The following is a 15,809-nucleotide window of genomic DNA, read 5'->3' as shown; positions in this document are numbered from 1 at the left end:
AAATCAAGCATTTATTTATTGTTTGAATTTGTGACACTGTTGTTGGTGAAATAATTATAAAAACTGATAGTGGATTTTGTAAGAAATGGCAAGTCATACTGAAGTATAATAACTAAAGAGTCTTATATATTGTATCATTAATTGTAAATTGTGTGCTAAACATATATAGTATTTAATAAATGACAGCAGGTTTTTTTTAAGTTTTATTGAGATAATTTACAGGCCATAAAACTACCCATTGTAAGTGAACAACTTAATGATTTTTAGTGAATTTATTGAGTTGTGCAACCATCACCACACTCCAGTTTTAGAACATTTTCATCACCCTGTATAAGATCCTTCCTGTCCATTCTCAGCCAACCCCTGCTCCTATTCCAAGCCCCAGGAAACCTCTAATCTACTTTCTGTCACTGCAGATTTGCCTTTTGTGGGCATTTTATATAAATGTAATCATATAAACATGGTCTTTTGCACCTGGCTCCTTTCACTTAGCAGAGTGTTTTTAAGATTCGTCTACTTTGTTGATTGTATCAGTAGTTTATTTCTTTTTATTGTAGAATATTATTTCATTGTATTGTTTATCTGCTCACTGGTTGGTGGACATTTGGATTCTTTCCAGCAATGTTCCATAACGGCAGTAGGTGTTATTATCTGGGGCTGAACAATAATGGGCTCTCATAATATTTCCTGAATGAATATATTAACAAACGAATGAGTCAGGGTGAAAGAAGGAGCGTGGATGGACACAGACTTTTAGGTTCTAGGCCTGGCTCAGTCCCTAAGTGTCAGTGCAACTGACCAGGTGGGGACCAGGAGTCTCTGGGCTTTAGTTTCTCAGTTATAAAATGATAGAGTTGGTCTAAATGATCTGTAAGCTCTTTCCTAAGTTTAGAATATAATATACTGTAATGATCTTTTACTGTGCTTAGGCCTACTTCTTGGGATTCTGATTCCATTGGTCTGGCGTGGGCCTGGGCATGCATATTTTTAGAAAGCTCTCTAGGTAATTCTAATATGTAATCAGGGCTGAGAACCATTGATTTATCTATTATAGCTAAAATGTAATCTAGTAGACTTATATATACAAACAGATAACCTAGCTTTGGGCTTCATTAATATAGTGTATTTGTCACCAACCAATAAGATTTTGCATATATAGCATTTTTTAAATGGTAGAAACTCAGATTATAGTCAAAGCAAAATTTTAACTTTATTTCTATGGTCAGTATTTCATGTAGAGTCTATCTATTTAAATCTTCTTTGAAGACTTACTACTAAAGACAAGGCATTGTGTAAATTCTGGGTGGGCTTTTTCATTTCCTCTATTTATCTCTTTACTGTTTCTCCGTAACCATGCGCATTCTTTCTTCTGTGTTTTTGAAAACAATGCTTATCTGTTATCAAACAAGTCCCTTTAAATGGGAAACAGTGAGATGAAGAAGTGCATGTCTTCTTTCGTGGTGTTTGGTTTATATGGGCTTTTTGGTTGTTTGTTAAAGGGGACTCATGCTCTGGGGGGAAGACACTGCCTTTTAGGAAGATCTGCTATGACGTGTAAGCAGAGGGTAGTGAATACGAGGATTCCAAAAGGAGAGCTGAGCATAATGAAGTTGGATTGGAGACACAGCTAGAACAAATTAAACTGGGAACAGGGACCTTCTGCCTAAAAATAATGGACTCCATATGGAGGTAGACATGACCAAAGGGAAGTTTGAAGTGTAATATTCAGAAGGCTCCCAGGAGATCTGAGCATGAGAGGATGATACTGTATAGACTAAAGTGATTGAAGAACAACTACAGAAATGTGTCAGGGAGCTAGGAACAAACAAGTGATGATTGGAGAGAGTGCAGTATGTCATAATCATTACGCTGGAAGACAGAGCAGTGCTGAATCAAGTCATTGAGAGAAATGCCTTCGTGGAGAGTGAGCTTAAAGAGGAGAATCTCCTGGAATCCATCCAGCACCTAAAAGGAATTGGTCCTGCAACACCCCAGCCAAAAGGATGGACACTGAGCATGCCATCCATGGACCTGGTTTCAGTCTAAATACAGCCCGCACGGTGAGGTATGGGAAACCCCTTTATCCTGTGGACCAAAGAGTCTGCCTTCAAAATTATAGGCTGTGAAAAGTAGGGTTCTGGAAACCAAACTTGTGTTCTTTTGAAAATTTGTATAGGGTCAGACTTCAAACTAAACAAGTGTCACAGCCTCCTAGTGGGGGAGCAAGGCAGAGATGACAAAGAGTCAACAGCATGTTTTGGGGTGATGAATTTGGGAAACTCCATTTAAATATTTGCTAACAATTGCTGACGATCCTGGTCATCTGAGAGTAGTCAAGATGTTGCTTGTTTTGCATCATTCTCCCTTTCCTCTTTTTATACTAGTCTTTTAAAATTGCTTTGTGGGAAGCAGCCACATAGCACAGGGAGATCAGCTCAGTGCTTTGTGACCACCTAGAGGGGTGGGATAGGGAGGGTGGGAGGGAGGGAGACGCAAGAGGGAAGAGATATGGGGATATGTATATGTATAACTGACTCACTTTGTTACAAAGCAGAAACTAACACACCATTGTAAAGCAATAATACTCCAATAAAGATGTTAAAAAAAAAACCAAAAAAACTGTTTACACCTAGAACATTAAAAAAAAAAATTGCTTTGAGCAAATCAGCAGTCACCCTCATTAGTTGTGTGATTTGAGGACCAAGGCAGTGACTGGTGGGCATCCCCTGCAGTCTTTGGTGTTTGTCCTCTCAAAGCATATTTTAGCATCCCTAAATCTCACTGCTGTGATGGGTGAGCCCATGAGCCACCTATTTAGCGTTGGAATGGCTCAGTCATATGGCCAGAATCTGGATCATCCTGGGAGCCTTGACAGACTGTGAGAGGCTCTTTTGTTGTTGTTGTTGTTTGTTTTTTGTGGTACGAGGGCCTCTCCCCTTGCGGAGCACAGGCTCCGGACGCGCAGGCTCAGCGGCCATGGCTCACGGGCCCAGCCGCTCCGCGGCATGTGGGATCTTCTCGGACCGGGGCACAAACCTGTGTTTCCTGCATCGGCAGGCGGACTCTCAACCACTGCGCCACCAGGGAAGCCCTGTGAGAGGCTCTTTGATGTCCAGCGTCTCCTTACCTGTGCCCTCAGCCCATCTTACTGGCTGACTTTGTTCTTTAAAGTGCTCGGAATGCAGTAAACAGGAAACAGTAGTTCATTTCTTCTAGAACAGAATCTCCAGTGCTTTATGGACACTTTACAGATCGGTATGCTTAATTCATTTCTAAAACTTTAGTGTACAACTTCTGAATAAACTTTTTCTTAAATCATGGAATAGTACCTCTATTCCTAGCCAAAAAAGGTTTGACCTGCTTCTCCCCATGAGGTTATTTTAGATTTGCAAGTCTGAGCCTGGTTGACATTTAGGGAGGATTTCATGTCGACCAGGGTCCGTGGAAGTCTGCTTATTCTATACGTCTGTTTACTCCCCTCCTGTGTGGTTTACTTCAGCTTCTGTCTCAGGAGGACCATCTAGACCCATCGTAATGCAGCCCCAGGGAACGGGACTGTGTTAAAAACATGTTGAAGCAATCAAGGAGTCATGCAAATAAAGTTAAAAAAACAAGGAGACTTGTTAGAAGTGCTTTTTCAAATAAGGTGAACAAAGAAGAACCTAGGTTTCACACCATCTGTGTCATGTGTACTCACCACTGCTTTTTATGAACCTGTTGTCTCACATTGTCAGACAAGGAGATAAAGAATATACTAAATTCAAGGCTCTGGAAGAGCAAGAAAAATACTTTTGAGTTGAGAATATACTTTAAGTGCTACTGAAATTTAGCAGAAGAATTAAGTCAAAGTGCCAGGTTTATTAACCAGTTATTAATAACAGAAGTACTTAATTTTTCCAAACGGAAAAAAAAAGGGGGGGAAAGTAATTGTCAAGTAACTTCTAGCTGGACAGTAACTCCAAGGTGATGTTTAATGTTCAACACCATACATTCGTACATCTGTGTTTTCTCAATATGATAAAAAGCTATCTTGGATTTTTCTTTTCTTTAACAAAGTAACTAAATATGAAAATTTGACTCTACAAACTAGTATCCATAAAATAGATAAGCAACAAGGATTTACTGTATAGCACAGGGAACTGTATTCAATATCTTGTAATAACCCATGAGGGAAAAAAATCTGAAAAAAATATATAACTAGATCACTTTGCTGTATATCTGAAACTAACACAATACTGTGCTTCAATTAAAAATAATGAACAATGTTTGAAATCTTTTTCCATTCCAGTAGTCTTTCTAGAAATATATTTAAGATGAATAAGGGTATACTAATGGTATGTCAAAATGGCAAAGGACCAAGCTGGAAAGGCACCAAGCCTTCTGGAACAATGTCAAGCTGGGCATAGGGTGCAATAGTATTTGTGTCAAACCACTGTTGCCCATTGCCTTCTAGGGGCCAGATGTTAGACTCTGGGAGAGGAATCCAACCGAGACCCTTAGGCTATGGAGCTTTAAACTGCAAGGATAGGATAGCATCAACCCCTCCCCTGGCATAGTAAGGAATTAAAATCCAAGGTAGTGTGACTCTGCAGAACCTTGGCTCCAGCCCTAATCTGCCGGCTCAGCTAGGGAAGCACCAGCTCCTTCCCAGGTGAGATCAGGTGCTAGGATCCAATCCTTGAGACTGACCAGGGTTTATTTCTTATGTAGTTGGCTGAAACAGGTTTCTATGAAGCTCTGCCTGCAAGGAATCCACCCTGGACATGTTATCCCTTACCTCTTAGGTATTTGTTGTTTAATTGAGCTTAATGTAAGTTACCAATATAGGAAGAAACAAGTCAATATTTCCCTTCTCTTGAATTTACACTATGCTGCTGAGTTGGTGTATTGGATAAAGTTTGTTCTGATGGTTAAAATAAAATAGTAATTTATATTTTGCTTTGGATATAAAATGTATTTGTATGTCTAATTTCTGAGAATACCTAGAATTTCAAATGAAAGTGTAAAATCATAATTGGCTGAACATTTGATAAAGTCCTATGATTGGTCAAGGATGGGGACTATGAGTTTAAGATTTATTCAATCAATCAATCATTCTTTTTTAAAAAACCTTATTGGGTTATTTCTATATCATAAAGTTCACCCACTTAAAGTATACAATTCAGTGTTTTTAAATATATTTATGGAGTTGTGCAACCATCACCATTATCTAATTTTAGAGCATATTCGTACAAAAGACTATGGAGAGATTGTGCTAGGCCTCTGGGGACTCTGAGTATCAGAATTAAACAGGAAAAAAATAAAAAGTATCCAAAAAATAAATACATAGTTTCAAATGTAAATTTCATAACATATCTTACCATACTACTTAGAAATTTTTAGATTATATAAAAATATGAAATATTTGAAAACAGTACCTTTCTTTAAAATTCAAGGACATGTCTGTGTTTCCGATATCTGTTTTAATATTTTGTACTGTCTATTAACGTTAGTTTACAATGTCCTGTAGACTTTTATAGTAAGTGCATGGACTGAAACCATTCTCAACTATATAGGTAGTAGAAAATGCTGCCACAACTTAGCTTCTTTTTAGACAAGTGGGTGTGAAAGTCTTAGTTGGATCCCAAACCTTTTAAATTAGACTGATTAAATCATGCTTTGTCCTCAAAGTTCTTTTGAAGCTCAATTAATTTTTCTTGAAAATTCTGGCTAACATGTTCCACATCTGCTTAAAACCACCCCATCTGGTGTTGTAAAATGTTAACTGATCTTTAAATCTAATCATCATAGCATCCACATGAGAGCAATCTGTTTCTGAGTCAGTATCCTTTCATCTATCCTCATGTTAGATAGATTATGCTGCAAAGCTGGAAAGTATAAAAATCATCAGTGAACAAGGTTATTTTAAAATATTCGATTTATCGAAAAAGCCAAGATAATTCCCTGCACTATACTGAGATCGATCCCCTTTCCTTTAAGTTTAAGAGGGACCTCATTTACACTGTAAATGTGCATTTACATTGGAGAGATCTGACTGCCCCTTCTAACCCAGGTAATTGCATTAGTAATAGGGGTAGAGTCGACCTCTCCGATCTCCTATGTGAGCAAATAGGAAGTATTAGCATCACATAGGATGTATTCTGGCCAAAAATGTTTAACATGAATCGAATGAAACCTATAATTTCCTGTTTATGGGGGAGGGAGGGAAGAATAAGTTAAACCACACAATGAGGAGACAATCAGAAACATCTAGAATGTGGAAATTCTAAAAGATGACTGCTCTGGTGGAAAAAGGTCAATGTAAAAAAAAATTTTTTTAAAGATAGGGTCGACAAATTTTTTGGATTAAAAGAGACTGAATAAAACAAACAAATGCAATATGTGAAACTTGATTAGAGTCCCCCTTAAAAACAATAACAAAAAACAATAATAGGGCTTCCCTGGTGGCTCAGTGGTTGAGAGTCCGCCTGCCGATGCAGGGGACACGGGTTCGTGCCCCGGTCCGGGAGGATCCCACATGCCGCGGAGTGGCTGGGCCCGTGAGCCATGGCCGCTGAGCCTGCACGTCCGGAGCCTGTGCTCCGCAGAGGGAGAGGCCACAACAGTGAGAGGCCCGCGTACCGCAAAAAAAAAAAAAAAAATTGTAAAAACAATAATAAAAGGTATCTAGGGAAAATTGGAGACATTTGAAAATGGACTGAGTATTAGGTTACATTAGATAATTATTCCAAAATTTTTTTGATGTGGTAATGACATAGTGGTTATGTAAGAGAATATCCTTATGTTTCGGAGATTTATGCTTGAGAATACAGGGATGAAGTGGCATGATAATGTATATTTTATTTTGAAATGTTTTAGCTAAAATATACATACATATAGGAAGCAATTATGGCAAAATAAATTATTGAATCTAGGTAGTGAGGATAAGTATGTTTATTGTCCTAGTCTTTAAATTTTTCTGTATGTTAAAAAATATGCATATTATATACAAAATATAAATTAAAATATTTATAAATTGAATAAAGAGAAAGACCTTTGCAAATATAGCTTAAAAGATATACCTCATTGTTTTGCAGTATTTCAAATTTGATATTTATTTTTTTCATTGATTACATCACAAATTCCACATAAGTCCATAATGTGAGCCAAATCTTTTTTTTTTTTTGCGGTATGCGGGCCTCTCACTGTTGTGGCCGCTCTCGTTGCGGAGCACAGGCTCCGGACGCGCAGGCTCAGCGGCCATGGCTCACGGGCCTAGCCGCTCCGCGGCATGTGGGATCTTCGCAGACCGGGGCACGAACCCGTGTCCCCTGCATAGCAGGCGGACTCTCAACCACTGCGCCACCAGGGAAGCCCAAGCCAAATCTTTAAAAAAAAAAAAAAATTCCTTGGAGAACCATCTTATTTGGACAAGACATTGAAACTCTTCATTGACATTTGATAAACTATGGGTAATCTGTCATTGAAGGGATTACTTTTAAACATTCATTGATCTGTGGCCTCTTTCTCTAAGATTCTTGGTAATTAAGTATTGCTAATGAATAATGAAATGACTTTGTAAAAACATTTGGTGGTTCTTTCTTAAATTGGCTCTGAACTAACATTACTGACTCTCCATCTGTTAAATAAGTAGTGATGTTGGAAAAGTTTTTTTTCTTTTAAGTAATTTTGAGGGTTTCAAATATTGACAATTCTTTTGTATTCATTGTCAGTCATTTTGAAAATGACATTTTTGCTACCATTTTTTCAGGCCTTGGAAACTTTACATATGCAAATGATAAAGCTTGTTTATCATAAAGGATGCTTTCATCTACTCGTTTACATCATGCAGCTGATTTCAGTGTCTTTTGTAACCCTCTTAAAGCAGCATTGCAATAGAATAGAGGAAATTATTTAATATGATCTTTTCTTCCTCTTTGTAGTTATCTTTTATATAGCTAAAATTAATTTTTCTTGAATATTGTGTGGCATGCCATATTTTGTGATCATTTACGTTGTTCTGTAGAAAACAATGAGACCTGTCTCCTTCTGCATAGAACATTGTCAAACGTTCCAGGGACAGTATTGCAGTTTTTAGTATTCTTTAAATATAGAAATATATATCTCTTCCAACTTAATCAACATGTTCCTTTGTAAAATGCTCGCTTAATCTTGATGTGTTTGTCAGCTTAATAAGAAAAAGCTCGCTGGCAGAGTAGGCACATTGGTGACTGTTCATTTGTACAAAAAGCTGTAAAACCCAGCTTCTAATATTTAACTGAATACTTGTCCATATTTAAAATCTATATTTGACATTTTGAAAGAAGAGCTAAATGAGGAAATTTGTACATTTGCTTAGAATCACCATGATTCTATAGCTACAAACGCAAACCAATGCAGTTGTGTTGTTTTGGTGACTCAAATATCACCCATGCTGCTACCCTTGGTGACCTGGCTTTCTGTAATGGGAACAACTCTTGGTAAAATTCTGAACAAAAACTAATGCATTCTTTCCTCAGTTTATATGGTAGTTACATTCCTGAGTTCAATATACATTAACACCATGAACTCATACTTTTGGTTATATATAAACCAGAATTTGAATCTCAACTCAGACAATTATTAATAAGTTTCTCACCTACATGGAAGCCCAGAAGAACATTCAGAAGTTGGACATGATACCTACAGTTCCTTTTTGGTACCAGCCTGTCTGCATATTGCAGACATCTCGCATCCCTGGCCCTACACACTGAACATTTGTAGAGTTCCCCAAAGCTCCAATCTTATGACAACCAAAAATGCTCCTTGCATTTGCAAAATGCCTTCTAGGGGCCTACATCACATCGTTTGAAAACCACTCACTTAGAATTTAATAAGTGCTGACAAAATATTAAGAAAAATAAAATGTTATAGGTGCTATGAATGCATGGATAATTCTACCTGGAAGACTTAAGAGCTCAGAGAAGAAGTGATAAGATACCTTAAGTTGAGCCATGCAAGATCTACATGGACTAAGATAAAAGGGCATCACAGACAGAAGAAACATATGATAAAGTTTATAAAGCTCAGAGGCCTACAACTGGAAGGTACAACTGGCGCCCAGGTTGCAGAGGTACCTGCATGGTATCAAGAAACCATTCAGGGGGCTTCCCTGGTGGTGCAGTGGTTGAGAGTCCCCCTGCCATTGCAGGGGACACGGGTTCGTGCCCCGGTCTGGGAGGATCCCACATGCCGCGGAGCGGCTGGGCCTGTGAGCCATGGCCGCTGAGCCTGCGCGTCCGGAGCCTGTGCTCCGCAACGGAAGAGGCCACAACAGTGAGAGGCCCATGTACCGCAAAAACAAACAAAAAAAGAAACCATTCAGGGAAGTACACAGAAACCAGGTTTTGGAAAGGCTTGTCTTCCATGCTAAGGAGTTTGCATGCTGGGAAGTCCAAGATCAAGGTGCCAATAAGATAGATTTTCTTCTGAGGCCTTTTCTCTTGGCTTATAGGTGGCTGCCATCTCACTGTGTGCTCATATGGCCTCCTCTTTGTGCTAGTGGAGAGAGAGAGAGAGAGCACAAGAGCACAAGCCTTTTCCTGTCTCTTCTTATAAGGATACTAATTCGTATTGGATCAAGTCCCCACCCACCCTTATGACCTCATTTAACCTTAATTACTTCCTTAGAGGCCCCATCTCTGAATATAGCCACATTGGAGGTTCAGGCTTCAACCTTTATATATAAATTTTGGAGGGACACAAATATTCAGCCTATAATAGGCTGCCATGACAAAATACCATGGACAGGGTAGCTTAAACAATAAGCATTTATTTTCTCATCATTCTGGAGGCTGACAAGTCCAAGATCCAGGCATTTGGCAGATTTGGTTTTTCCTGAGGCCTCTCTCCTTGCTTGCAAATGTCTGTCTTCTTGCTGTGTCCTCACATGGGCTTTTCTCTGTGCACATGGAGCTAGAAGGATCCCTGGTGTCTTTTCATCTTCTTATATGGATACCAGGACTATTGGATTAGGGACTCAGCCTTAGGACCTCATTTAGCCTTAATTACCTCTTTAAAGACCTCTCTAAATACAGTCACATTGGAGGTTAGGTCTTCAACATGTAAATTGTAGGGGGACACAATTCAGTACATCACAGATTTGGGCAGAATAATTTTGAAATTTTTGATTTACTGTTCTAATCTAGTAACAACAAAATATATTCCCTCTATCTAAAACCTTCTTTAATACCAGTTAGAACCTTAGTGTGTTTTTCTTTTTCTTTTATATCTAAAGGTCTTTGAGGTCTCATTTTAGTTTAATTTCTGTTTAATATATCTCCTAAGATTTTAACCTTACTCCTAAGAAATATTATTCCAGCTTAATCTGTCTCTTCCTTTCTTTTATTTTAATTTTCCCTCTGCTTATGTTCTGATATGAAGACTGACATATTTTTCACTCCAGTTTTTCTGTGAGATTTTGAGCAATCATGTCCCCCTAGAGACAGTATTTTAAAATGATCAGCATTTTTATTTGTCTTTGGGTCAGCAATAATTTATTTCAGTTATTTCTCTAGTATAATCTAAGAAGATGGCATTTTTTTTTCAGTACAGATGCCCATTTGTTCTTATTGTAAATATACCATCCTTTTATGGTTGAGCCTATGATTTCAGTCTGAAATCTAAAGCCTTGGCTTGAACTCATGAAATGAACAAATTTGGGCCATCTTGAGTTTGCATAGTTGAGGGTGACTCAAGACTATTGACAAGTCACATAAATTTAAGACTAATTCCTCTGGCTCTGAGTGTAGAATAGAATTTGGGCAGTAAGATCTGGTACTACCTATCTGAGCTTAATGTTAACAATTCAAAGCTAGAATCTCATATGCTATTGCTCAGTGACCCATGTGGAACTTAACTATCTTTACCGACCTGGCTGAAAACCACAGGTAGACACAACATCGTAAATCAACTATACTTCAGTTAAAAAAAAACAATTAAAATGAATAAAACACAGCAGAAGCGGGCAAGTATGCTGCTGAAACTCTGCCTCTTTCAAGGCAAGACTTCACTGGGACTCAAAGGCTCTCTCTTGATGGTTAAATCCCTGTATCAGCCCTACCTTCAGGCATAGACCTACCTGGCCATGTATTGTTCAAGGTCATCTGCAGCTACCCACAGAGTAAATTCTACCTCAACCCAGGTTTCCTTGCTAAGGCCTGTGTGGCTAATGTTCTAGATCACCTGAAGTGGTCAGTGCCTGCAGCCCAGGCAATATAGAGAGAGCCCTTGCCTGTATACAAAGCCAGCAGATCAAAATCTTTAGGCAGCCGAGGCTTAAACTCATTCACACTGACTGAAGCAGCTAAGAGCCAACTTCATGAAAAATCAAGCACAGAGTATTAGCTGTGAAAAACTGTGAAAAGATTAAAAATCCCTGCATGGCCTGAGCTTGGTATAGTCCTCACAAAACTGAAATTATACCAATCAATTCCTCCAGCCTCCAGAAACCTCAATTTTCATATGTTTTAGTCTTGGTCTTCAAATTCATTCAGGTGTGTGGCAACAATGGAATTCCTGATGCCAAACCTCAGAACTGGATTGGGGCTTGTCCATCCTGAATAATCCCAGCACTCCCCTCGTCCCTTCCCCTCCCAGGGGCAAGGCCTCTCTCTACAGCAAGCTTATGTCAAGTCTAAGAGAGGCCCAGAGTGCATGTTCTCAGCAGGCAGGCACACCCAGGAGAGGGAGGAGGGAGGAACCACTGAGCTACAGCTCCCACATCTGCCACTAGCATTATTCACCCTTCCTCCCCCTTCATGAGTGAGAGGCCAGGGGTATCTGGGACCTGGAAAGAAACATGAAGCAAAGAAAAGTAGACCCCCCCCCCACCCCACCCACATGTGCACTCAGTTTAGGAGATTCTAAAAGTGTTTGTAGCTTTTTTTATAGTATAATATACTAAGAGGAAATCTTTAAAGTCAGAATGAAGGGTTTGAACTTAATTTATCAGCTCTGGTGCATCATCAGAGTTTTAAAACAGAAAAGTAAAAATAATTTAATATGGGAATGGTGCATAGTCAGAAGGTGTGAAGAAACTGGCTAGGAGGCTAATGGAATTTTTAAGCAAGAAGAAAAGATTAAACTCATAGCAAATAGGAATGAAAAGGAGGGGACTGATTTAAAAATTTCTCCACATGCAGACAATATGATTGTGAGCAACAAAGGAAAGGCGGGAGGAAGAGTCACTGCTAGTTGATGAGGTCTGAAAGCTAGTTATGGGAGAATGGATGGCACCATTAGTAAGTGAGGAAGACAAGAAAGTGTTTTTTTCTTTTTTTTCCACATCTTTATTGGAGTATAATTGCTTCACAATGCTGTGTCAGTTTCTGCTGTACAACAAAGTGAATCAGCTATATGTATACATATATCCCCATATCCCCTCCCTCTTGAGCCTCCCTCCCACCCTCCCTATCCCATCCCTCTAGGTGGACACAAAGCACCAAGCTGATCTCCCTGTGCTATGCAGCTGCTTCCCACTAGCCATCCACTTTACATTTGGTAGTGTACATATGTCAGGGGTACTCTCTTACTTCATCCCAGCTTCCCCTTCCACCAGCTGTGTCCTCAAGTCCATTCTCTATGTCTGAATCTTTATTCCTGGCCTGCCACTAGGTTCATCAGTACCGCTTTTTTAGTTTCCATATATATGCATTAGCATACGGTATTTGTTTTTCTTTTTCTGACCAACTTCACTCTGTATGACAGACTCTATATCCATCCACCTCACTACAAATAACTCAGTTTCATTCCTTTATATGGCTGAGTAATATTCCATTGTATATATGTGCCACATCTTCTTTATCCATTCATCTGTTGAAGGACATTTAGGTTGCTTTCATGTCCTGGCTATTGTAAATAGTGCTGGAATGAGCATTGTGGTACATGACTCTTTTTGAATTATGGTTTTCTCAGGGTATATGCCCAGGAGTGGGATTGCTGGGTCATATAGTAGTTCTATTTTTAGTTTTTTAAGGAACCTCCATACTGTTCTCCGTAGTGGCTGTATCAATTTACATTCCTACCAACAGTGCAGGAGGGTTCCCTTTTCTCCACACTCTCCAGCATTTATTGTTTCTAGATTTTTTGATGATGACCATTCTGACTGGTGTGAGGTGATACTTCATTGTGGTTTTGATTTGCATTTCTCTAATGATTAGTGAAGTTGAGCATCTTTTTTTTTTTTTTTTTTTTTTTTTGCGGTACGCGGGCCTCTCACTGCTGTGGCCTCTCCCGTTGCAGAGCACAGGCTCCGGACGCACAGGCCCAGCGGCCATGGCTCACGGGCCCAGCTGCTCCGCGGCATGTGGGATCCTCCCAGACCGGGGCACGAACCCGCCTCCCCTCCATCGGCAGGCGGACTCTCAACCACTGCGCCACCAGGGAAGCCCGAAGTTGAGCATCTTTTCATGTATTTGTTGGCCATCTGTATGTCTTCTTTGGAGAAATATCTGTTTAGGTCTTCTGCCCGTTTTTGGATTGGGTTGTTTGTTTTTTTGGTATTGAGCTGCATGAGCTGCTTATATATTTTGGAGATTAATCCTTTGTCAGTTGCTTCATTTGCAAATATTTTCTCCTAGTCTGAGGGTTGTCTTTTCGTCTTGTTTATGGTGTCCTTTGCTGTGCAAAAGCTTTTAAGTTTCATTAGGTCCCATTTGTTTATTTTTGTTTTCATTTCCATTACTCTAGGAAGTGGGTCAAAAAGGATCTTGCTGTGATTTAGGTCATAGAGTGGGGAAAGTGGGTTTGACTGAGGGTATGGGGCTGATGAATTGTTTGGTTATCTTGTCATTTTAAGGTATTTTAGACACCTTACCAAAAAAGGATATACACAGAATAACAATAAAATAAGTATAGATGGTAAAAGTCAGGATCAGGGAAAAGAAAGCCACAAATGACAAGAGTCCATATTATTGCTATGAATGAGATTTAAATTTGGCTCTGAGCCAAATGACCAGTTCCCTCATTCTCATGAGTGGATAGCATAGAGTATATCAATTATTTGGAGGGGTAGGGAACACAGTTTTTCAGCATAAATTTTTTTTCACTGTTCTGATACTTTGGCTCTCTTGGCTGGTCCCCAGAGTCAGTTGCCAAAATCCACTGATCCTAAGTTGATTTCCTCTCTTGAGTCCTCATGTGCTCCTCCACCACTCAGAGCTGTTACTTAGGTTTGGGCCACTCCTGTTATACAGGGATCTCTGCAACTGTCTCCAATTAGTCTCCCTCCAATTCTGTCTCCACATTGCAGTGTCAAAGATCAACAAAACCAGACACTAGGTAAAGATGGATTTTATTGGAATAAAGCAGAGACCCCAGGGTATCCCGAGTTCAACTCTGATCTGTGCCTAGGTGACTGGGTGTGTTAAAGGGAGAGTGAGGGAGTAGGGAGGGGGAGTGAGGGAGTAGGGAGAGGGGGTGAGTGGGGGCTGGAGCAGAGCCAGGGATGTGAAAAGATTACAAAAAGCAAGTAAGTGGTTCCTGTCTGGGTGATTCGGCCATCAGTGCCTGCTAACAGTTTACTGAAGTTAGCACACCCTCCCACAGAGGGTGGGAGACAGGCCCTGTCCTTAGGATTACATTTCAGAGGAACAGCTTAGAGGTCCTTAAAGACACTCTTGGGCTATGGGAGGCGCAGGCAGACTTTTCTGTAGGACATAAGAAGGATTTACAATTGAAGCTTTTAAAGTAAATACTCTCAGAAAAGGGAGGTCAGGGGCCTCTCTCAGCTGTTGGCTGGAACCAAGGGTAAGTTCTTTTGGTAACCTGGAGCTTTTCCAGGCAAAAATTCATCACTGTTCCAAACATGCGACCTTAGGCTGCTGGAAGCCACCAGTTTGGTGCACGGGTTTGCATGTTCTTAGCAGCCAGAGCCATCCTTCTAAAATCTAAATGGAATCTGTTACTCTCCTGCTCCAAACCTTTCATGTATTTCCCATTTTCATCTGGAAAATGGACACACTTCTCAGCATGACTTACAAGGCCCTTTGTGATCTGGCTTCCACTCCCCTCACCAGGTCGCATCATCCCCGAGGGAGGGAACAGTTACTGTTTTTTGAGCGCTGACACCCACCCTCTTCCTGTTGAGTCTGGGGTTTCCTGAACTTCTTCTGGCTGGTGAGCTGTCTCTGTGGGGCCATCACGGAAAGTCCTGTCTTCCTCCAGCCAGCAGCGGGCGGCTTCAACCAGGCTCTCTCCTTGGGGACCTCGAGTCCAGGGCAGAAGGACACAAGGGCAGACACCTGGTTAGGGCGCCTGCATCCCGGAGCAGTGCTTGATACCAGTGCAGATGACCTTGGTGACCAGCCCCCAGCATTGCCTGTTTTTCTGAATCTGGCACTCCTGCCCTTTCACTGCTTCTATGAAATCCTGATATCCTTCCCATAAACTGCTGTTTACCTCAGCCAGAGTGGATGGGCTTCTGCTGTGGCCACCAGAAAACCCACCGTTCTTCTGGCCAACTCCTGCTTTTCTTTCAGGCCTTGGTGTAGATGTTGGCATTTTTTTCCTTCCTCGTGCAAGAGGCAATTTCATCTGCCTTTCTTTCCATCCTTTTTTTCTCCTACTTCCCGGGCTTTGTATCATTAATCAGAGGGGTGGATCCCTCTTACTTACTCATTCTCTAACCCTGTTTCCTTATTTTCAATAGTTTTGTTTTTATAATGAATTTTGCAATCATATTTACAGCAGTTATTTATGCCTGAGTCCCGGTACTTAACTGATTTTGGTTTTCCTATTCTTTAGTTCTTAATTTTGAATCTCCTCAGTCAGCAGGGTATCCACAAGGTGTT

Source organism: Mesoplodon mirus (assembly GCF_964341445.2).
Source record: "Mesoplodon mirus genome assembly, chromosome: 17".
NCBI classification, from domain to species: Eukaryota; Metazoa; Chordata; class Mammalia; order Artiodactyla; family Ziphiidae; genus Mesoplodon; species Mesoplodon mirus.
The sequence above is the reverse complement of the archived record's forward strand: the minus strand, read 5'-3'. Positions refer to the sequence as shown.